Here is a 26,177-nt window from a genome sequence, read left to right on the forward strand (position 1 = left end):
AAGTATATTTATTTCACAATAATCTTTACAGAGAATGAAAGCCAAGGCTTTATTTTACTATAATCTGATGAAACCCCAAAACAGGAGAAATAAATATTTTCTGATAAAATCGCGTTTTCTAGACAAACAGCCAGCGCGACAAGCGACTGATTTGGTCAGAGCAGGTCACAAATTGGCATGTGGACAGAAACATCTGGTAGACTCAAAAAACTCCTAACCTGGTTTAGAATTCTGACAGTTTTTCACAACAAAACTTAAATTTTGTGAAGTCCCAAGCCTCTCTAGCTTATAAAATAACATGGCTGGCAGAGAGGAGTTGGCAATGGAGCTGGCCTCCATTTTCAGCCACAGGGGGGCCCGGGAGTTAAATTGCCAGGAGCCCCTTGCTTGCTGCCAAAACAGTAGAGCCCTAACATTGGCAGCCCTGTAGTAGTGCCTAAACACTGGTAAGGCCAGCCCTCCTTCAGACTTGGGTTTTTGCAAGTGAATTTTCGAAATTCTATGCTTCTTATAATTCCAGATGTAGGATAGAATTATGGAGTCCAGATCTTTGAAAAAAGCCGATGTAAGAAAAATGGGAATTGGTTTTGATCACTACACTTTTCTATCCAGGTTCAGTATCTCCAGGCCTATTAATCTATGTGCTACATTTTTACAGAACTTATTGTTTGGAAGTTAATGATTGTTTATGTGGGATGCGAGTACAAAGACATGATACACACTGTAATGGGAACACCCATGCCCTAAAGAATTATACTGTTGAGTTGGTGTTTGTTTGCTTGTGACATTTTATTCATTGTAGTCTGTCTCAGTGGTGCAGTTGGTGCTTGGTAATTCTTCATTTAGGCCTGGTGTGTGAAACAGAGGCGGAGGAGTCCACCCTCATTGGAAGAGAGGGGTAGTGGATTGTGCCAAGTGTGTTTTGGAGTAGAGTGAAATATATTAAGCTATTATGAGTGTCTTTCAATGTTGATCGGGACATTTGCAAAATATGGAATTGGCATCCAGTTAGTCAATGATGCTAATGTACCAAATAATTGTATAGAATGAAACCTTTGATCTGTTTGTTCATTTTAATTGACACTAATTGTTTGCGGGAGGGGCTAAGAATATTTAGCTGGTAAGCACCCTTGTGAGTCAGCTCACTTTACCTTGTGCCAGGAAGGAATGGACATGACTGCTGGCCTGATAGCTAGGGCCCATGTTTGGATGGCTTTAGCCTAGGCTAAGGGTTCCAGTTAACTGTGATCTCTTCATGCTGGTATTTTGTCTTGAGACATTTTGTCTTGTTTAAAAAAACCAATTCAGAGTATTTTTTCAGCTTTTTTGTAATTTTTTCTATGCAACTCAACATGTTAAGAAAGCCTGGTTTCTCCACATTAAAACAACTGTGGGGAACTTGAAGCCTGCCTCTATAGTACCTTCTTCGTCTCCTGCTCGCCATCCTCACACACACAAGTTAGGTGTGTGTTTATTTATGCACATTGTACTTGCATCCACAGTGTATGCAACACATTAGATTAGGGGAATGTGTGTTGTGAGTGTATGCAGGTGTATACAGAATACCAAGGGCTTGGAGTCAAAGTAAGTGTGATTTTGGGGGAATACGAGTATTATAAATGATATTGAGATATTTTCGGGGTCAAAAGGACACAACTTAAACCGTGACCCATACGTTTTAATCAGACAAAAACAGGAAAGCCCTAACGGTAAAAGGAGGGTTTTGTTTGCTGCACTTACGCCCCTTTTAACACCCCACTTTTGACACTGAACAAACCCTTCTAACACCACTTAGATCAACTGGAAATGCTGCTGACTAAGTCATCCTATTGCTTGGCAGCCTGATCATCATTTTTCCATCCATATGCTAATTAATATTCAGGGTCAATATTAGATTACTGTAAGTATTAGGTTGTTATTCCCATGAAATATTTAGGCCTATTCAAAAGGTTATCAGATAGCTAGCCATCAAATAGAAAGACATGGAGGGGCAATGTTAGGAGTGACCTGGTCAAGATGAACTCTGATAAGACTGCTCGCTAAAGTTACATGTTCCATGTAGCTTACAATGTTAAAGGGCTTGGAGAAAGTTACTGAGCATTACTTCAACAAAGATATTGTTTTATATGTCAGTGTTGATTGAAGTGTAATTGCTAGATTTGTAGTAAAACCCTCATCGTAGTATCAACACATTTAACATATTTTTTTTAACAGATAAAAGAAACAAGCATCATATAACAATTTTCACTTGTTTCTTCTCAAAACGTTTTCTTTATGTAATTAATGACATGGTGGGGGGTGGGGGGTATTTTAGTCTGAAAGTTACAGTTAATTAAATTGTGTTGTATTTCTGACTTTGTGAAAAAAAATGGACAAAGTGTACATACTGTAGGCTAAAAACTAAGCAAGGATAAAGGATTTAACTAAGTAAGTGATTCACATATCAAGCCTCAACATGCGATGGTGACGGTCAGACAGTTTTAACTAATTTCTTTCTTTAGGGGTATTTAGGGTCGTCGACAGCACATGAGGAAATGTGTGTCTGCTGCATCTGTGTCTGTCTCAAAATGACTGAGTGCCGCTACCCCATGGATATAGAGGACACCCCCATGCATGGCAAACATGAACTCAATAAATAGTTCCATCTATAGAGAGGCAAAGTGACCGCCTACTTCCTGCTTCAGCACTGTACCAGAGATTTTCATCCACCATTTATTTTCCCATAGACATTTCGTAAAATGCGTATAAAAATAGTTGTACTTGTTCAAACCAAACGGTTCAGATATATTTTGAGTCGGGAGGGACCATAGAACATTTCACTCGGACAAAACGTTAAAAAAAATTGCGGATCTAAAGAAAAAAAAAAGTCAATGTAGTTTTTTTAAGTTTTGGTTTTTGGTTAAATGTTCTATGGTCTCTCCCGATTCTAAATATAGCTGAACCGTTTGGTTTGATGAAGTAAAACTATTTTTATAAGCATTTTAGGAAATGTCTATGGGAAAATAAATGGTTGATGAAAATCTCTGGTACAGTGCTGAAGCAGGAAGTAGGCGGTCACTTTGCCTCTCTATTAACACATTCACTGCCAGCCGTTTTTCAATACTGTAGTTAGCTTCTGCCAAGGTTTTTTTTTAGGATTCTGGCTCATCTTTCAAGAGCCGAGGATTCGTTTCTGTTAGGATTTTGTGAACACACAATATCTCAAAAGAACTAATAGAATGTGTGCTTTCTCTGTCTAAAAGAGTTAGTTTGTAGAGTTAGTAGTTATGTAAGCATTAGCAGTTGAATACAGCATGGTTTCAGCGTCTGAAAATTTATTCTGAGATAAACGGCTTTTTGTGAAATTCGATAGAACAGTCACTTTAACCATTCATTTTTGGCATCAGTAAGACGTCAGACATCTAAACAATAGTTTTGAACAGTCATTTCCTCCATAACAGCAGGAAACACCCCTCTCCTTCAAACTCCTCCCTCCGTGTGTGTTCTTCTTGGCTGCAGCGGGCCTGTCACAAGCTTGTTTCTGTTGCTGCTGTAACCTCGCGTCACCAGGCTCACTGCTTTGCTGCTGCTGTGCCTGTCTGCTGGCGGCCGCTGTGCAAGTCTGGATGGGCTCGCTCGTTTCTTGGAGTTTCGGTTGAGAGCTTTGATGAAGCTTTTGCGATTCTGGTCATATTTATGCTGCGTGTTTCAAAGTGTGTTCCACCCGTAATCTATTATGCAAATTTGCAATCCCGCACCGCCAGCAATCAGCGCGAAAACTAAAGCGTTTTCGCCAATCCATTTTCATGAGAATGGCTTCCTCACACTGCTTTTTGCTTGCCTTCCTCTAGTCAGGAGAGCACTGTCGCCACTTAGTGGGTCGGTGGAATGGGTTGTACACGTTCGGTGGCTCCAATATTTATATAAGAGATGTAAAAGGGTTAGATGCACATCCCACGGTCAAAAAAAAATAATAATTTTTTTGACGTATTAATACGTCATTGGCAGTCAACCGTTGGATTTTTTTGGACGTATTAATACGTCATTGGCAGTGAACGTGTTAAAACTGCATGTGGAAGTGGGTGCTTTCCAATACATTGGTATTTGTTTAAGCACCAATTCAAACAGAAACAGAAAACAATTATATCGAGTGTCAAGTCATTCGGGACAAACTGATTGATAAAGTCATGAAAAGTAGTATACCTCTGCTTAGACACATTGTACACTACTTGCATTCACATGCAGTGTATCTTAATACATTAGAGCAGGGCATTTCAAAGTCTGTGCTTCCACTCAGACAAGACCCCTCCCCTCACTCAACAATTGAGCCAAGATTAGCCTGATAATGCTGCTGACATGGAAAAGAGGCTTTGGATCAAATCCAAAAGTACCGAAGCACACGGATCAAGTGTAAATAAGTACTGTAGCACACAGATCAAGTGTAAATAAGTACTGTAGCACACAGATCAAGTGTAAATAAGTACTGTAGCACACGGATCAAGTGTAAATAAGTACTGTAGCACATGGATCAAGTGTAAATAAGTACTGTAGCACACGGATCAAGTGTAAATAAGTACTGTAGCACACGGATCAAGTGTAAATAAGTACTGTAGCACACGGATCAAGTGTAAATAAGTACTGTAGCACACGGATCAAGTGTAAATAAGTACTGTAGCACACAGATCAAGTGTAAATAAGTACTGTAGCACACAGATCAAGTGTAAATAAGTACTGTAGCACACGGATCAAGTGTAAATAAGTACTGTAGCACACGGATCAGGTGTAAATAAGTACTGTAGCACACAGACCAAGTGTAAATAAGTACTGTAGCACACATATCAAGTGTAAATAAGTACTGTAGCACACAGATCAAGTGTAAATAAGTACTGTAGCACACGGATCAAGTGTAAATAAGTACTGTAGCACACGGATCAAGTGTAAATAAGTACTGTAGCACACGGATCAAGTGTAAATAAGTACTGTAGCACACGGATCAAGTGTAAATAAGTACTGTAGCACACGGATCAAGTGTAAATAAGTACTGTAGCACACAGATCAAGTGTAAATAAGTACTGTAGCACACGGATCAAGTGTAAATAAGTACTGTAGCACACGGATCAAGTGTAAATAGAAACCTTTATTGAACTAACGTTTCGACGCAGTGTGCGTCTTTCAAGGGAAAACCTGCCTGGATCTTTCCTATATGCCGCATTCAGTGCCACCCTTGCTTGAGTCTGTGCCCCACCTGGGCTACCTAAGTCAAAATGGCCTGGACACGGCACTGCACAGAGTTGTTTCAAACCTTCTGGTGGAGTGCTGATGTCTAGCTATATTTAATTTCAAAGGAAGACGATGGAATCTATATATGATGAGGACCATGCACGTAACTACCATTGAGGACACCAAGGTCATGACCTCTGTATTTTCTAAAAAACAAAAATAGAAAAATAGCCCCGGCCCCCAGATCTCTTCATGTCATTGTTTTAAAGCCCTCATAAATAACATGATATATGATATAGTTGATCAGAAACACAAAAATTTGCTTCCTCTCTGTGTGCTATATAGAAGGAAGAGACATAACTCACCACAACATTCACATTTTGCATTGGGGCTAGATTGGGGCTAGACTTTGGGGACAGTTCTATTGAAGTGAATGGGTAAGTAACTCCCCTGTAAGTGATGTTTGTGTAGATGGGCCATTGTATTGAATTGAGCAGTATTCTGCCATGTGACCTGTATGCAGAATATAAATTATATTATATGGGGAGGCATTTATTTTTGTAAAATTTTAAAGCAACAGCACAGTAAAGAGGATATTAATCTGTATTAATCTGTAGTTCTTTATAGATCTAGCCTCTTACTTTTGCTCTCAAAGTGCACCAGATTGAAGCATTTTACTTTAAAATGGACACAATCTTCTAACCTGGGGGTTAGAAAGGGTCAAAAGGGTGTAACTGCACTAAGCACTTTTGAAAGCAAGCAAAACCCCCACTTTGACACCGAACAAGCATTGTGGCTAGAGGATTCTAACAGCACTTAGGTCAACTGAAAATACATGCTGACATAAGTACGATCATGAAAATGAGATGGTTCAGACAGACAGACAGACAGACAGACAGACAGACTGTTTGTTTGTTTGTTTGTTTGTTTGTTTGATTGATTGATTGATTGATTGATTCTGTATTGTCCTCTTTGAGTGGCTACAGAGTGTACTGTTCTGCTGATGCTGGCTTTTACTTTGAAGCATCATTATTAACCCTTTGGCCTCCACAGTCCTGTTTGGCCTGTTGTTGATGGTGCTTTGACCTGGTTAGATGTCTTGGCTTCTGCAGCACACTGTACAATGTGCTACTGGAGCATGCCAGCATGATCACATCATTCTATCACATTCATATTCTAGGTCAATATTAGATAAATGTTAATATTCCCATGAAATGCTTAGGTCTATAGACATGTTATTTTAGATAGACAGACAGACAGACAGACTGATTGATTGATTGATTGATTGATTGATTGATTGATTGATTCTTTATTGTCCTCTTTGAGGAGGTTTGTACCACAGCCTGTACACATATACAATTTTTAAAACATTTCTAGCAGGACTCTCAAGCTCGCTTTCCCAGGCGGAAGTCAGAGTTTCTCGCCTAATTAGAACATACAGCATTTTGAGAGTAGATCAACCTAATTAGGAGTTCCTTGAGAAAGAATAAGGCCTCAAACTACTGCTCTAACACACACACATGCACGCACGCACACACACACACACACACGCACGCACGCACGCACGCACACACGCACGCGCACACAGATACTAAATAATAAAGATAATAAAGTTCACTAAGAGAAAGAAAGTAAGTGAAGAGATAATATTAGTAAAATAATAGTATAATTGTCTCCAGATCTGCGACTTCAAATGAATGTGGACCATGGGCGTAAAGTGTGTGGGCCAATGAAATTACATCAAGTTGAGGCTATTATCCTCCTATTTCATTACATTTGTTTTCCTACCCGCAGTGGCTACAGAGAGCACTGTTCTGCTGATGCTGGCTTTTACTTTGAAACATCATTGTTAACCCGTTGGCCTCCACAGTCCTGTTTGGCCTCTTGTTGATGGTGCTTTGACGTGGGCAGATGTCTTGGCTTCTGCAGCACACTGTATACTGTGTCAGCCTGCAGGGGGTGCTGTGCCTCCTCCAGGCTGACAGAGCTCCCGCTGGCCTCTTGGTGGCGCTCTACATCTTTAACTAACACGTCTCCATCATCTGGTTCCTCTGATGAGGCACTTTTGACGTTCTGTGGGGAAGTGTGCATTGGTTGCACCGTTGGTCTTTCTCCAGCTCTCATATTGTGGCTTGATTGATTCTGGTGTGTTCTGTTCTTCTTGTCCAGCGGGGCGGTCGTGACTGCTAACTGTAAAGTGCAGTAGACTGTGTGTGCTTTCAGAGGTTGCTTGGATCTCACAGCTCCTTCATCTGGTGTGATGGATGTGTTTCTGGCCTGGATGTGCTGTGTATCTTTTATGTTTTCATAGACTGTCTCAGTTTGGCAGGAAGAAGATTCATTGCTCGCAGACTGGGGTTCTACCTCCACCGACTGCCTTGCTATTTGAGGAGCAGTCTGTACCTGATGAGAAGATAACACAGCAACATGTCAACCATTTGAGAGAGAGAAAGTTACCTACTCTTAAAGCAACAGCTTGCCTGGAAGTCAAACTCAATTTTGCTGTCTTGTAATAGCCTACAGTAAAGACGTCTCTACTGTAGGCTATTACATCAAAACACCATCCTGTCATGAAATCCTTAACATTTTAATTAGAGCCCGACCAATACTGGATTTTTGAGGCCGATGCCGATATTAGGCAGTAAAAAAATTCCGATATCGATATATCGGCCGATATTCTTACATTAAATATACACATTATATTACACAATTTCTTTGCAATGATCCTTCAAATATCAAACACTTGACAAAGATATGACTTGACATGACTTGAGATATGTAATGCAGGCAGGATATTTTACAGCTTATCAATCAACTTTATTGTCCAAAATGACATAATTGCAATGAAACAGTAAACTTCATGCGGAATTAACACATTCACTGCCAGCCGTTTTTTTTTTTACTGTAGGTAGGTTCTGCCAGAGTTTTTTTTTTGAGGATTCTGGCTCATCTTTCAAGACCCGAGGATTCTTTTCTGCTAAGATTTTGTGAACACACAATATCTCAAAAGAACTAATAGAATGTGTGCTTTCTCTGTCTAAAAGAGTTAGTTTGTAGAGTTAGTAGTTATGTAAGCATTAGCAGTTGAATACAGCATGGTTTCAGCGTCTGAAAAATTATTCAGAGATAAACGGCTTTTTGTGAAATTCGATAGAACAGTCACTTTAACCATTCATTTTTGGCATCAGTAAGACGTCAGACATCTAAACAATAGTTTTGAACAGTAATTTCCTCCATAACAGCAGGAAACCCCCCTCTGCTTCCAACTCCTCCCTCCGTGGGCGTTCTTCTTGGCTGCAGCGGCCGTGTCACAAGCTTGTCACCAGTCTCACTGCTTTGCTGCTGCTGTGCCTGTCTGCGCGGCCGCTCTTTGAGGAAGTCTGGATGGACTCGTTCGTTTCTTGGAGTTTTGGTTGAGAGCTTTGATGAAGCTTTTGCGATTCTGGTCATATTTATGCTGCGTGTTTCAAAGTGTGTTCCACCCGTAATCTATTATGCAAATTTGCAATCCCGCACCGCCAGCAATCAGCGCGAAAACGAAAGCGTTTTCGCCAATCCATTTTCATGAGAATGGCTTCGAGGAAGCCATTCTCATGAAAATGCTTGCCTTCCTCTAGTCAGGAGAGCACTGTCGCCACTTAGTGGGTCGGTGGAATGGGTTGTAAACGTTCGGTGGTTCCAATAATTATATAAGAGATGTAAAAGGGTTAGATGCACATCCCACGGTCAAAAAAAAAAAAATCATTTTTTTGACGGAGTAATACGTCATTGGCAGTGAACCGTTGGATTTTTTTTGACGGAGTAATACGTCGTTGGCAGTGAACGTGTTAAATAATGATAAATAACTAGAAATAGAAAAACACAAATAGAACAAATATAAAATATACCTAGTTAAGAAAAAATATCAAATATACACAACATGCTGTCTATAACTAAAAAAATACAAAATAAAGAAATGTCGGACAATATCGGACGATAATATCGGTGGACCGATATATCGGTCGGGCTCTAATTTGAATCCCCCAAAAGAAAATGTAGTGCAGTACAGAAATATGTTGAAATATTCTTCAAATTATAAGGATACCTGCTGGTCAAGTTCTCTTGGGACGTAAAACCTCTTAGTCAAGAAGACAGTCAACACACAGACGAGAAGAAGCAGATTCCCAGAAATGATGGATGCTATTATAATGACTGGTGGTAATGATGTGTGTTCAGTGTTAGTTTCCCCGAGGCCTGCAAACACACAGAAATACACTTCTCAGCAGCTGAACAGAAAATGTGCAAAATGCTTTTGCAGAACTTTGCATCAACTGAATTCATGAAACGATAAGTTCATGGTATCGATACAAGAAGTCTGCCAGTGCCAGATGTGTGAATACTGTATGTGTCTTGAACTTAAAGTTGACCTCACTATTAAAGTCATTGACGAAAATAAAAAAGAAAGAATGAAAGAAAGAAAGAAAGAAAGGAAGAAAGAAAGAAAGAAAGAAAGAAAGAAAGAAAGAAAGAAAGAAAGAAAGAAAAAAAACAGATTGATAAATTGAACTTGGTTCAGTCAGTGAGGTCAAAAGGTCAACAGGCAGAGGCAGAGAGAAAGAGAGAGAGAGAGAGAGAGAGAGAGAGAGGGAGAGAGAGAGAGAGAGGGAGAGAGAGAAAGAGAGGGGGAGAGCAGAGGGGTGGTGGGAGGAAGAACGTTGAACATGCAGAGGAGGAAGTGGTCACCAATTCCCCTCAAAGCGCTCCACTTTACGCTCACCACTCAAAAGGTGTTAGATTTTCATATGGTAGACGAAAACAGCTGTTCTGTTCTGTTCTGTTCTGTTCAAACAAATGAATTACTCTCTCTTTGATTCACATAATCTTCTGTAAAAACTAAATCAGTTTTTAAATCAAATCAAATAATACATAAAAGGTCTCTTACCCTCTGGTTTCCTTCAGCATCTGGCTTCACTTTCACAGTCAACCTGCCCAATAGATGGATGGCCCACATGTTGTCCGTTGAACTGAACAGGTATATTGGAGTAATTGGGGATTATGTGCCTTGCTCAAGGTTCACAGAAGTCGTTGAAGGAGAGGAGAGGATCACATGGAGGATGGAGCACATGGGGTTCAAACCTTCCATTCACAAACAGTTATACATACATACATACAGCTATAAGCTGATGGCTTATAGCTGCTGCTGCCATGCATTTTCAGTGCATGTGCATTGGAAGATCGATTTTTCAATTTCACATTTATATGATCACAAAACGACTTATACAGTTTAAATGGCTGCTTCTGTTGATTTTATGTTTTATCAATTGAAGAAACAGCTTTAATTAATGTTTATTATTGGACATTTCATCATGGTTGCACAATTGTTTATTCGTCAGACAGCTGCTGTGAACCTTGAATTGAAACCATCACCTCAAAAGAGAGTAGCGTTCAAAGACACCAGGCTACAAAATGATTGTGCTTTCTACAAAGATGTATCCTACTAAATAAATACATAAATGTGAATGTTATTATGTTTCTTGCCCTCTAGTCTTAACCCAGTGGCCAAAGAATGTGCTGTTCTGCTGATGCTGGCTTTTACTTTGAAGCATCATTATTAACCCTTTGGCCTCCACAGTCCTGTTTGGCATGTTGTTGATGGTGCTTTGACCTGGGCGAGCAGATGTCTTGGCTTCTGCAGCATACTGTACACTGTGTCAGCCTGCAGGGGGTGCTGTGTCTCCTCTAGGGTGACAGAGTTTCCTCTGATAACTGTGAAAGGCAGCAGAGTGAAGCTGCTTTCAGAGGTGGTTTGGATCCCACCCCCCTCTTCTGGTGTGATGGTTGTGTTGCGGTCACAAGCCCGTCTTCTCCAACCTCTAGGGCGGCGACTGCTGCCACTAAAGGGGACCATTACTTGACTGATCAATAGTACAAGGAGGAGATAACAGATTACTCTAAACATTTTTGTTTTCTTGTGTTCAGACATAGGTTTAGATGTTATTTATTTACCTTGACAGAAAACAAGGTCTATGTATAAATGAAGACATGATGAACATCATTGAACTATAGATTACTCTAAACATTATCGGAATTACTAATTATCAGATCATTATAAAAACACTACTGACAGCTTGCTGAAGAAATTCAATGTTTATTGTTGCATAAATTGGTAAAAGACCAAGCTTTAAAAGATACAATATCAACTCCAGGATAAATACAGAACTTATCAATCTATACAGCTTTAAAAGAACGGGGGCGGCATATCATTAACATCAATTCATTACATATGAAAAACAAATCTGAACATCACACCTATACTCTAAATAAGATACTGACTTAAAGCTGCACTAATATTGTTTTATGTACAAAATAATACACCCTGCAAGGGGCTGCAAGAGAAAAGAGAGCCCCGCCCCATCTAATGGAGATCCAGTAGATCTTTTTTTTTTCCTTTTTCTTTTAGATCTTTTTCCTCTCTGGTCCCTTTGGAATTAAGTGATCACAGGTCACAAGTCAACATTTCAAACGGTTACCTCTCTCTGATTGATTGATTGACAGTTTGACACCAGCTCTGTCAAGGTATTGACTGCATACTGTACATAAAATGGAAAGTCAGGATAACACAAACACATTTCCACTATGGTCTCATTGAGGGATGAGGGAGGAGGGGCCAGGGGAGGAGTCAGAGGAGGGGTCAGGGGCGGGGTCAGGGAGGCAGATCTGACACAGCAATGACACAAAAACATTCATCAAAACAATAATACATTACACTCAGCAAGTTCTTCACTGTATTAACAACATCAACCACTACCTCAGTGCTTCTTGGCAAAAATGTTAATAAATCTTATTCAAAACTCTGTACATCAAAAACTATATGTCAACGTTATTTCACAACCCCCTCAGCACATTACATAAGTCTGGGTCTGCTATAATAATTAAAATTAATAAGCTACGTCAAAACAAATCAAGAAAATCAAATATAGAAAGACACCCTTATTATCAGACATATCCTATTATATACAGTATAACCTCTGAGCCAATTGTTAAGCACCAACTTGAATCCTCCTGTTTATGATTTTAAGATTTCCGGCTTTCAAAAATTTGAGCAATTCAGAATTTTAATGACACAGCGACGATTACTCATGCCTTAATTTCATCGCAGCTGGATTATTGCAACTCATTATTCTTCGTTTTAACCAAAAAGTATATCCTTCAAAACACTCCTAAATACATATCTTCATCAGAAGGTCTTTTTATAACCTGTCTACTCTCTCCTGGTTGAGTTTTATTCTATTTCACAAATTGTATTATTTTATTTATTCTATTTTATTTTTATCTTACTTCATCTATCGTAAATTGCTTTACTTGACAGTTTATCTGAACGAGTTTGTGATGGTTTTTGTTTTATGTTTTATCTTTGTGTGAAGCACTTTGTTTTGAAAAGTGCGATACAAATCAAGTATTATTATAAATTGTAGATATGTGCAAACTCTTAAAATGACAAAATGTCTCAGTGATCCTGCTGTTTGCGCTGGGAACAACAAAGCTTATTCAACTACATCACCTGTCTGTCTTAATGAAATGCTATCAAAATAATCTGTACAACATAGCATGCATGTGTGATATCTGAATAGCAGAAATGTGTACAATTATAGCACGTCAGATGCTCAGACAGGCGATAGATTTTAAAAGACGTTGCTTGAATTTGCATGTGTGAATTTGCATGTGTGAATTTGCAGTTGCTGTGTGGTTGTTCTGTATCAGTGGATCTCAAACTTTTCTCAAACATCAAGGACCCCTAAACTGACACAAATGAGCCCCCCGGACCCCCATTTGATCAGGTTTTGTCCCAGGGTTCCCCAATAAGAGTTTAGCTTTACGATATGATACGATACGATACGAAAACTTTATTGTCCACAGGTGGAAATTTGTCTTTGATTTCACCAAGACGTGTCTTACAAACTTGAAAAACACAAAAACAATACAAAGTGTTAAAGATGACAGTACACATATCGATACAATACAATACAGTAAACACACATTCATCCACCTTCAAGGACTTAGTACACCTTGGAATTTACAGTACGACCCAATGGATCTACAGCATGTCAATTAAGAATTGAAAATTAAAAATATAAAATGTAAAAGACCTACTGTGCAAAAAACCGCAGCAACGCCAAAAAGGCATAAACAAAAAGCATCGCATAGTCTATCGCTTCCTAGTTTTATTTAAAGCCATAATGGCATCTGGGACAAATGACCTCTTGTAGAGGTTTTTCTTTGCCATCGGTTGTCTGTACCACCTCCCTGAGGGTAAGAACTCAAATTCATTAAAAAGTGGGTGGGACGGATCGCTAGTGATACTCTCAGCTTTACTTGTGACTATTTAATCGTACAGACTACTCAGTTGTTTCTGTGGCTTCCCTAGGATCTTAGTGGCCATATTCACTATTCTCTGCAGCTTGTTTCTCCATTTAACGTTCAGATTACTAACACACACATGATCATGGTAAAAGATAAGATACTTTCCACTAGGCTCTTGTACACTGTTTCAAGAATGTTTTGGCTCACTCCAAAATTATTAAGCTTGCGTAGCAAGTGGAGACGCTGTGAGCATTTTTTTTAAATGTGGTCGGTATTCACTCTAAAGGTCAGGCTACTGTCTATGTACGTGCCTAGATATTTAAAATCATTGACCATCTCAATTGTTTGTCCATTAATGATTATGGGCTGCCGCTGGATTGAATTTTTGTTGTTCTGTAGGATAAGCTCCTTAGTCTTAGCAACATTAATTTCTAATGTTGTTTTCGTCGTTTTGTGACCAACTCTCCTGGCCCTGCCTTGCAGGAGCCTGCTGCTGGGGTCTTTAGGCTGATTGGGTGCACCTGGCCAAGGCACTCATTGGGCCTTCGGACCATTCAGTCTCTCTCCCTCCTCAATGATGCACCTTTGATGGTTGGAATTCTAGCTAAAATAAATTACCCTTTTTGCTGGGGACCCCCTGGAACCCCCCTTGAGGACCCCTGGGGGTCCCTGGACCTCACATTGAGAATAAATGGTATACCTGTCATAAATAAAATGATATAAATGATACAGTGTATCAGGTAAGTAAGAATGAATTTTCCTTGTCATGTTTTCTTGTCGTCCATCTCTCTCTCTTTGACTGCCTGACACTTCTCTTTATGGATCTGGAACAAAAACACAGCAAACAACTTAAAGACTCCACCACATGATATCGCCTCGAAGATGTAAGAGTGCTGTCTGACATTTTACATTTGATTGTAATCAGTTTAATTATATGTAGAATGCAGCTTTAAAAAAGACAATGATATGGCAGCATTAATCTATAAGTTTGATTTAAAAAAATAGCTTAACATTACCAAGTGTTGTTCCCACGTTGACTCCAGAATAAACAGTATCTTCATCTTCCACAGGAGTTGATAATGCTGTGGACCACAAAACATGAATTCAATTAAAATGTTGAATGGATGTGCACAGATAGACACACAGTATTTGATTCTTGGTCTGCAAATAACTTTTAAATCTGTAGCTCTGTAAAACACAGTAGCTGGTAAAGGTCGCCATAGGCTCCGCTTCTACAATGACAATGTACTGAACTGGTGAAAACACTATGGTAATACCCAAAGCACCTACAACAACAGGTACCAATTCATGTATACTGACTGAGTGAATAGTTTTCTCGAAAGTAGTATACATAAAAATCAAGCAAATGATCACTATAACTAGCTCCTTATTGGTTACCACAACAGCTGGCATTGAAATGATTCAAATGAATAAAGCAGCTACCATTTAATTAACATGGCAGGGTCATGTGTGTGGAGGGAGACTAACATGGCAGGGTCATGTGTGTGGAGGGAGACTAACATGGCAGGGTCATGTGTGTGGAGGGAGACTAACATGGCAGGGTCATGTGTGTGGAGGGAGACTAACATGGCAGGGTCATGTGTGTGGAGGGAGACTAACATGGCAGGGTCATGTGTGTGGAGGGAGACTAACATGGCATGGTCATGTGTGTGGAGGGAGACTAACATGGCAGGGTCATGTGTGTGGAGGGAGACTAACATGGCAGGGTCATGTGTGTGGAGGGAGACTAACATGGCAGGGTCATGTGTGGGGAGGGAGACTAACATGGCAGGGTCATGTGTGTGGAGGGAGACTAACATGGCAGGGTCATGTGTGTGGAGGGAGACTAACATGGCAGGGTCATGTGTGTGGAGGGAGACTAACATGGCAGGGTCATGTGTGTGGAGGGAGACTAACATGGCAGGGTCATGTGTGTGGAGGGAGACTAACATGGCAGGGTCATGTGTGTGGAGGGAGAGTAACATGGCAAGGTCATGTGTGTGGAGGGAGACTAACATGGCAGGGTCATGTGTGTGGAGGGAGACACAGAAGTCATGTGAAACGGTCTCCAAGAGCAATACGTTACAGGTGGATATACTGTACGCTTTACTTACCTTTCTTACCCTTAGCTTTACGTTTATTTGGGTGGTGAATCTGGGCATAGGTCATATTTCATATTTCAGGTCGCCATTGTAAATAAGAATTTGTTCTTAATGACTTACCTGGTTAAATAAAATAAAATAAAATATTTGGGTCTTCTACAGAAGAGAAATTTCAGGAATAATTTGTAAAGCAGACATGATAAAAACTTTTTTTTGGGTTAAAACTGGTATTTTGTATTTGAATGTTGTTGTTGTTGTTGTTGTTGCTTTATTTTACACAGCTATCTCTCAACTTGTTTGTGTGAGAAAGTGAGGAGAGGTACAGTATATGATCTACTGTACTACACAATCTGAAACAGACTGCAAGAAAAGTAACACAAGGCAGGGTATGGAAATACTGGAGAGGGCACAAGATATATTATATGGATACAATAAATAAAGATAAAACTATATTTACACTCGATTGGCTGAAACCTATCGGACACCTTGGAAGTATTTTAATTGTCTCATTAGAATGATCTGGGCATTGACGAGCCAAAGCAAACAGCCAAAGTGACTGAGGTGACCTGCATCCTGACTCAAGATTACATCTGTATCATTAGTAATGATGCTGTGATACAGTTTCAGTGAAAAGTTTCTGTTCATGAGTTTGTGTCTGAAAGGTTAGTGATGATTATGAATCAGTGATTTTACCTGAGGTTGATGCTATGTTCACATTAGAATAGATCGAGTCCTCCGCTGGATCATCATTGCCTGTTGAGGATGATCAGATAAAACATTTTTTTTTTAAACACTTCGTTTATTTTTATATTTCGGCATTGCTGGCTATTCTGTATCATTTCATGTTTATAATTTGTGTGCTCACCATTCTTGTGAACGTTTTTGAATGTAATCATAGAATAGCTGGTGTCACTGGATTCACCCGCAGCTCCACCTGAAATGTAGATTTTTTCTTTCGATTTTCAGTCAGTTACTTCTTCAGTTATATCAGTTAGTCAAGTATTTCTTGATTTGACTGCGGCATGACAGTCATGGATATAATATGGATACAAATGTATTTCAATCATGAGAGAGCAGTGGGTAAAACTTGATAAGCAAGCTTTATTCACAAATAGCATGGCAACTAATTTTTGGCGTAATGACTCCGTGGTAAGATGACCCTCTTCTTGTGGTGAGAGAGGAGGGCATCTGCTCAGTCTAGGATAGAGAATCCCCATATAAACAAACTCTTTATTTATATGCTAGCAATTGGCTGAAACATATCTGACACTTTGGAAGTATTTTAATTGTCTCGTTATTAGAATGATGAATGAGAATGAACATTGACGAGCCAAAGCAAACAGCCAAAGTGACTGAGGTGATTTGAACTGCACCCTGACTCAGGATTACATCTGGTATCATTAGTAATGATGCTGTGATACAGTTTCAGTGAAACGTTTCTGTAAATAAGTTTGTGTCTGAAAAGTTAGTGATGATTATGAAAGGTTAGTGATGAAAGGTGATGATTATGAATCAGTGATTTTACCTGAGGTTGATGCTATGTCCTCATTAGAATAGATTGCAGTCTCCTCTGGATCATCATTCCCTGTTGAGGATGAGCAGATATTTTTATAAACACCTACTTTACTCAGATAGATTTGGCATTTCTGTCTATTCTGTATTAATTTCATGTTTATAATTTGTGGACTCACCATTCTTGTTAAGGTTTTTGAGTTCAATCAAAGAATAAGTGGTGTCACTGGATTCACCTGCAGCTCCGCCTGAAATGTAAATTTTTCGACTTATTGGATTTTCAGTCAGTTACTTCAGTTATTTCAGTGACTCATGTATGTCCAACTGCTCCATAATCATAAAGCAAATACTGCCGTTTTCAGTGTCTTAAAAGCATTTGATAGATTCATACATAGCATCACCTACAGGTCAGTAAAAAATAAAGTCAAGGTCGAATTAATCGCTGTCATCCAACTTAAACCTCGTGGATTCTAACATCTGTTCAAATGGGATTTGTTCAGTGGGGGGATTTTTTTTTACAAACACGTCGCCCTTTTCCCCTCTTATGAGTTTGCATGTCTGAATAATAATATGATGCTCATTGTTATTGCCACACAACGACCCCACAGACTCCAAATGCCGCGTCACACATTCCCAAATTGGTAAATACAACCCAGAAAAACAACACAGTAAATGTGTAAAAAGCACAGGCCAACAAAAAGACATTAAAATAAATTGTGAAGGCATCTCACCTTCACTCGCCTACTCAACCCATACACATCGCATTTGATTGGTTAATACTGTACAGTACACGCTATATTCAAAACAATGTAATCCTCCCCAGCATCCGCGACACCACTGGTGGGCCCAGGCCCACCCACTGGGAGCCTGGCCCACCCAATCACGAGCCTTGTATTTTTTTTAAACCCACGTGGGTTTAAAGCTGCTCAAAGCTTTGAGTCAAATCTGCTTATCCAATTAGCTGCTTTTTGACTCCACGTTTGGGCTCCTAGACCCACCCACCTGCAGCGTCACACCGTGCGTGATCAAATGAAATGAATAGCGTCTGTTTTGCATGCAGGAAGCAGGAAGCAGGAAGCAGGAAGCGGTGCATGACCGCTTCCTCACCGTCTCGGCCTTTGTCTAGTTCAGCACAGCGGACAGCACCGAGCCACACAGCACCTCGGCGCTGTCCACAGTGCTGAACTGGACAATGGTCCCTGCAGCAGCGTGCTGCAGAGAAACCCTTATTATAGTCTTTTATTATTGTCTTTCTTTGGCCCACCTGTTCATCTGTAGGCCCACCTGATACTGATAAGTGTTACCTATAGGTGGCAGTATAACATCTACAGACGGTATGCTGATACAGGAAGTAGAACAGAAGAATGTGGATATTAGTCTCTTAAAACAGACTGTCTCATCTACATCCGGCAAATGCAGCTATACACAGTCTGTACGTTACACCCCCAGAACATGCACAAGGAAGTTGGGAAAAAAACCTTCAGACAGGAAAGAAGTTCGACGGAATCCGACCAATCACGACACGTGTGTCCACGAAAAATGCGGCATATTGTATTTTGATTGGACTAATGAGCGGAAGACCCGCCTTTCTGCGATTCTGATTGGACTAATGAGCGGAAAACCCGCCTTTCTACTTCCCATTCCGGTTGGTGCATGATTCTCCCCCACGAAGTACAGACGGTATGGCGGAAGCATTTGAAAATTGCGGAAGCCAACTCGTCTGTTCTAAGAGACTATGTGGATATCTAAACAGACATAAACTAACTGGCTACATGCTAGCATGATGTTCAAATGTAGCATGTCTTATTTGTAGACTAAGAACATTACACCACCCACATGGATGGTGCCCTAGGCGCCCGCCTATGTCTGCTATAGGACTACTGACTGCAAGTTTATACAGTAGGCTTTACTTACCTTTGTTAGCCTTAGCTTTACGTTTAGTTTGGGGGTTAACCCGTGCATAGGTCGCATTTGGGTCATCTAGAACAGAAGACATATTTCAGGAATCATTTGTACAGCAGACATGATACACAGCATTTGATATTAACTCATTGAGTGCCAGCCACTTTTGGAGAACGGACGCTCCCAGTGCCAGAGTTTCAGAGCTTTTTTCAGTGATTTCTCGAGGCCCACAGAATATTGTGTGATATTAGTATGTAAACACCGAACACGCCCAAAGAACGATGAGACTCTCTTCTATCATCAGCAAAAAAAAGTTTATTGATATCATTTTCCGTTCTTTAGTTATCAGCCGGAGAAGATGGGTTGATTTGAGCAAAAACAGCCATTTCAAACTAGAAGCTGAGATAATCACACTTTTGTGAAAGGAAACATTTCAAGCACATCACTGACTCTGAAGCTAATATTTTCTGATTTAGTGACACCTAAAACATTTGAACAGTCATTTCCTTCAATAAAACAGCAAAAACAAAGTAATTTTGATAGCAAAATATTATTTTTTAGCTGCAACCAGCAGCTCTGTGGGATCGTCACTTTGGCTGTTTCCAAAGTTTTCATTGAATAATTCAAAAACCCCTTCACCAAAAAATTTAAAATTTTACATACGGCAAGTAGAGACCATGAGTGACTATGCCAGAAAGAATGGCCAGGATTCATCCATAGGTGGCGCTATACACGTGTGTACAACACGTGTAAGCATTTCAAAATGCACAACTTTCTTGAATAATTCAAATTCAAATCCCCTTGACCAAAAATGTTCAAAGAACAGTTCAAATGGTAACAGAGGCCGCCGGTCCCATCTGTTTACCAGTAGTACCATCGTCTTCATCAATCACTCCACGCTGAGAGGAAAAGCATGCCGTGCTAACAGAGGCCGCCGGTCCCATCTGTTTACCAGTAGTACCATCATCTTCATCGATCACTCTACACTGAGAGGAAAAGCGTGCCGTGCTAACAGAGGCCGCCGGTCCCATCTGTTTACCAGTAGTACCATCGTCTTCATCGAACAGTTCAAATGTTCAAAGTACAGTTCAGTTATTTTGAGAAAAAAATAAAATAAATTTGTACAGTTATGTATGTATGTATGTATGGGATGCTGCAACAATGCAAGTCCAGTTCAAAGTTATTGTTATGATGTACAGTTATGGATGTGAGTCCAGCTGAGTGTGGTAAGCTATGAAACGCACTCCTGAGTGCAAGGGGACACCACAGGTCTTGCACCATATTTTGGTCTCGCTGCGCTGGCCCCTGCGTGTGCAGACCCTACACCTTCTTGCTGGTCTTTTACTTGCTGGTGGGCATTAGGTATTCCAGAATGTGTTTGCCAATCGGGATATTGAGCCTGCAGTCTGGGTCGGTGTTGTATGGTGCCCTGCGTGCCCCACCCCCCTCAACTGCAACTTCCTCCTCCTCCTCCGGCACAGGTAGCTTTGAGGTCCATGACTTCACCACCCTCCGCATGAACTCCAAGAGGGTTTTACCCTCCCCTGGGTTCCTGGCTTTGTAGAGGATGTAGGCGTTGAAGATGCACACTTGGAACAGATAGGCTACAAACTTATTGGGCCAGTTCAGTGTCTTCCGGATGAAGGGGTAGTAAGCAATGTTTTGGTCCAACCTATCCACCCCATTCATAGATGAGTTGTATGCTACAACACACTCTGGCTTGAGCTGAGCCACTTTGTTTGTCTGTCCCTTCTGCCACATGTCAACGCTCTGCATGCTGTCTTTGTGGCACGTTGTCACCATCTTCACCAGCCGTTTGTCCTGCCAAGCTAAAACCATAACCCTCTCATTGTGACGCACAACTTTTCCCCCCACCCCCAGGTCAGCCTTTGTCACCTCCCTGATGATCTGAGGTTCCCCCCTATTCTTCCTCAGCGTTCCACACACATTGGTTTGTGCTTGCAGTAAACGCTCACACAGTGCAACAGAGTTATAAAAGTTGTCCATGTAGAGCGTGTAACCATGACCTGGAAGACGATCAAGGAGCGAGAACACAGTGTCTGGCAGAGTGCTAGGTACCCCAACATAAGGCTGCATGTTGAAACAGTGCCCTGTGGCAGAGTCACACAGTATGTATGATTTGATGCCATACTTCACCGGCTTCTGTGGGTTGTACACCTTGAAAGACAGACGGCCCCTCCACAGCATCATACCCTCATCAATACAAATGTTTTGACCTGGTTGGTACAGCTCCTTGAACTTGTTGACAATATAGTTCAACACAGGACGGACTTTAGTAATTTTGTCCGTCGCATCCTGTGATGCATTGTCACTGTAGTGAAGGAAGTGCCAGATGAGTTGGAACCGGTTCCTTGGCATTGTCTTGTTGAAATAGGGAGTTGCATCTATTTCGTCTGTACTCCAATACAGTGCAATGCTTGGCTTCTTTATGTAGCCAATGATGAACGAAAGTCCAAAGAATGTTTTCAGTTCTGGGACTGACACTGGTTTCCAAGCATTACCCCTGCTATGTGGCAGACTGTCCGGGTGTGCTTGAAAATACTGAGTGGCAAAATTGTTTGTCTGTTCCACAATGTGTTGGAGCAGCTCATCCGTCAGGAACAGCTCCAGGAAGTCAGCTGGCAGGTCGGAATCCAGCTCTGCAGCAGCATTCTGGGGTCCACGGGTTGCAGTGAACGGGATCTGGTTTGGTTCCCAGTCTGCCTGCTGCCAGCCTGCATCTTCCCCACCTCTGCTCGATGCAACTGTAAATGATTGAAATATATATAATTATCAAATAAATTTTTTTATTGCTTGGTTATGATGTGTAGATATATATATATTTTTTACCTTTCTTCCTTGAACTGCATGTGGGAGTGGGAGTGGGTTTTCTCCTCGATGTTGACGATGTAGGAGCTGTAAATTATTGAAATATATATATAAATTATCATAAATACATTTCATTATTGCTTGGTTTTATTATGTGTAGGATATATATATATATATATATATATATATTACCTGTCTTCCTTGCACTGCCTGTGGAAGCCGTGGGAGTGTCTCTGCTCGATCCACAGTCTGTAGAAATATATACAATTATCAACCACAATTGACCACAGTTTTATTGCTGCAGTTTCACTGACTATAATGCCTGAACCTGCTCAATCCATGATCTGTGGAAATATATCTACCATAAATATACATTGTGTTATTGCAATGTTATGGATATTTAGAAAAAAGTTTTACCTGCTCTGCTGCGTGTGTCAGGCGACGAATCTCTGCTACCTCCGTCAGGCGACAAATCTCTGCTACCTGCAGATCCCCATTCAGGCAACCACTCGTCGGAGGAATCTGGATCCGGCTCACTGAATTCATCCGACGTATCTGAAGTTTCAGTTGTGAGCTAAGATGAAACTATGTCCGATTCTTGACCAGTACCATCGTCTTCTTCATCGCTCACTCTTTCCTCTGCACGCTGAGAGGAAGAGCGCCCCGGTCTAACCAAGCGCGTCATTTTGTGTAGGGTCGGTAGGGTCCGGACCCTACCAACATTTCAGGGTGTCCAATTGTCCCTACCAACTTTTAAGCAACCTTATTTGCATTATCTTTGGAGTGCAGTTATATAGGTCATTTAGATTGTCTCCCCATATTTTGCAAGGATAGAATTGACCCGACCATTATTGAGTGAAATTAGTTTGCAATATGTTCAAAGTTACATTTACCCCTGTTTTTCACAACTGAATGGGCCAATCCAAAAAAACCCGTTTGATTGGCTCATTTGGCTGATGACCAAACAAACGCCCACCCACACACATGGCTCTGACACACTACTAACACACCGACATGCCGCCGCCTCCTCCTCCTCCTCCCGCTCGGAAAAAGAGGGGTCGGTCCCCCTGCAGCAACTGTAAGTAACTCGTTACGTTAGGGTAGCAAAACGAGACGTCATTGTTGTAATTTTATTACTGAAAGTCCAACGCGCACCACGGTCGCATTTGTGCCCCAGGCTGTCAAACTGTGACAGGCTAGAGGCTGTAGACAGGGACGCTGCAGCCTTTTCTTACGGCCGGGACACACATCTTGCATGTGCGTGGCGTGTGCGTGTGCGTGGCGTGCTTGCTGCGGCTGGCACGCCTGCGGCATCCACACAGGCAGCGTGGCTGCTGCGCGCTGCTGCCTGTCTGCCAACTATCTTCCTATAGAGTTTACCTTTTATTAAATTTGCTATAAACAATACAATGATGATTTTAACTGAAGATCGCTTGGGCTCACTTCAGAATCGAGGCAGTATCATTTGTGTGTGTGTGTGTGTCTGTGTGTGTGTGGTGGGGAGGGGAGGAACAAAGCCACAGCCTATGTGGTTTTCAGAGGGCAGGAGAACTGCAGCTGTGAGCTCAGCTCATCCTCTCATCTCAAATCAAAACACAAATCACTGTAATATTACTGGTAAGTGAAAGTTAGTATAAGTCAGTGCACATTCTTTTATGCATGGTGTGTGGGTTTCAGTGGCAATGTTTTCTTTCCAAACCGGCTGTTTGTGAAAGAACATGATTAGATGGCTAAACCTACAGTTTGTGTTTGTTAGTTACAATTATGCTGACAGGACACATACATATGGCTAAAAAAGGTTAAAAGAAACCTAATGTTTTTCATTTAAAATGAGATATTCCTCTAAATATGGCAAAAAAAGGTTAAAAAAAAAAGCTCAAATTTCTTTCGCCGGCCCCCGTAAGGGCGCCGCCGAAGCCGCCTCCCCTCCTGCCGTCCTCGACCCTACCAACCTTGAGACCAAAACGACGCCCTTGGGTCTAACGTTAGCTCTGGTGGTGGGTGCCGTTGTAACAGAGGCCGCCGGTCCTCTCTGTTGACCAGTAGTACCAACATCTTCATCGATCACTCTCCGCTGAGAGGAAGAGCGCCCCGGTCTAACGTTAGCTCTGGTGGTGGGTGCCGTTGTAACAGAGGCCGCCGGTCCTCTCTGTTTACCAGTAGTACCAACGTCTTCATCGATCACTCTCCGCTGAGAGGAAGAGCACCCCGGTCTAACGTTAGCTCTGGTGGTGGGTGCCGTTGTAACAGAGGCCGCCGGTTTACCAGTAGTACCATCGTCCACTCTCCGCTGAGATGAAAAGCGCACCGCGCTACCGTTAGCTCCACCAAGCTGCACCGTGGTTTCTGCAGTGGGAAAAGTTTTTTCCTGGTCGCCACCAGAAGTGGTGGCACCGGTACCACCACTAGTGCCTTCTCCAGCGATCGCCACATGTTTAGGCACAGAATACAAGCTCTCTTGCAGAGTAAGCTGTTGTACTTCTCGGGTTTTCTCTTACGCTTCGCCATGTCTGCCTCATCAAAGGATCGCCGCCGTTTCCCCAACGACTTCTTCTGTGTTTTTTCCTCAACTTTCTCTAATCTGGAGAGCACTGTCGCCACCTAATGGGTCTGTAAAATAGGTTATACACCTCCAAAAGCTACAATATTTGTACAGGAGATCCAGGAGGCTTTGATCCACGTCCCACTGTCAAAAAACGCATTTGACGTCGATCGACGTCCTTGGCACTCTACGTCACTATTTACTTTGACGTCGATCGATGTCCGTGGCACTCAATGAGTTAATAGTTAAAACTGATGTTTTGTTCGTCTGGTTTTAGGATATAATGTGGCCTTTTGGATGGCTGGATGGATGGATGGATGGAGTAAATAAAGATATTTGAAATTTGGGATCCACCTCTTTTAATTCTGAGGCGATACCCAGGATGATCAGATGAACAAAAGTTTTTAAACATTATTACATTATTTTTTATATTTGGGGTTTGCTGGCTATTCTGTATTCATCCCATGTTTATTGTGTAGTCACCATCGTTGTCGACGTTTTTGAGTTCAATCAAAGAAGATGTGACATCACTGGATTCACCTGCAGCTCCGGCTGAAATGTAGATTTTCATACTTAATTTCAATCAGTCTCATGATAATTTAAGTGATTATTTCAAACTGATCCATGTTAATCATAAAGTCAATATAATTTTCAGTGTCTTCAGAGCCTTTGATTCATATAAGCATCACCTACAGGTCAGGTAGGTCAAAAATAAAGGCAAGGTCAAATGGATCACTTTCATTCTATGATACCAACTTAGACCTCATGGGTTCTAACATAATTATGCCTTGTTCAAATAGGATTCAGTGAGACATTTGACTATTTAGATTAGTTTTAGAGATGGTTTGTTTTGTAGATGTTAGTATCAAATCCAGGTGTAAGAGATTGCATTTAAAGTATTATACTGAGTCAACATTTGAGGCTTGGTTTGGTTCAGTGTTGTAACAAGTGTTTTTACTCCATTTCGAACTCAAGCTCTCACTAGTGCCTAGTTCGCTGCGCACGCAGCACTATGGAAGACTGTCATTTTTGCTCTAAAAATTACTTTACATTAAAACCGACCACGCCCCCTTAGGTGACGTGGTGCCCCCCTGGGGCTGACTGGGCCACCCACCTCACCCACGTCACTACGTCACGGCCAGTCAGCCCAGGGTCCGCCACTCTTCGTTTCTTCCAGCCAGTGTGAGGACGTCGTTTTCTTAGCTCCGCGGTTAGCTCTGAATCAGCGCTCTTTTACATAGCTTGGATAACTAGGCTCCTTCCAGTTGATTTGCCCACCTCAAGAGGTTTGCGTGGACGGGATAATTCAGGCTTCGGGGACCCGAGCCTGTACTCTTCACCAGCGGCGCCGGATCAAGCCTCCAAAGCTAAGGGTGTCTTTTCATACTTAACTGTTGTATTAGCTGCCGCCGTGCAGCTCATGTAAGCGTTTTCCCCGGCTGGGGTAACGTTATTGTTAGGCTTGAGCGCACGACTCAGGTCTGCACTCAAAACTCATAGGCTAGGTTGCATACGTGCAAAATAGCTTTGTACCGTTAGCACTAGAACAATAGGCTAATTAGCCCAGTTGTCACAGATAGCTAGCTTGCATCCGTGCGGTTGGCTTCTGTGTGCTAGGTATTTAGGCGCCGGCTACTAGTGTTAGAGCGTGCGCGTTACTCCGGCTGGAGTAATGATAGATAGATAGTTAGCTAGTTGACTCAGTGCAGCTAGCAGCTAGCTTGTAGCACTCCAGCATCTTCACCGTTGCA

This window comes from Poromitra crassiceps (assembly GCF_964638095.1).
Source record: "Poromitra crassiceps genome assembly, chromosome: 7".
Lineage (NCBI taxonomy): Eukaryota > Metazoa > Chordata > Actinopteri > Beryciformes > Melamphaidae > Poromitra > Poromitra crassiceps.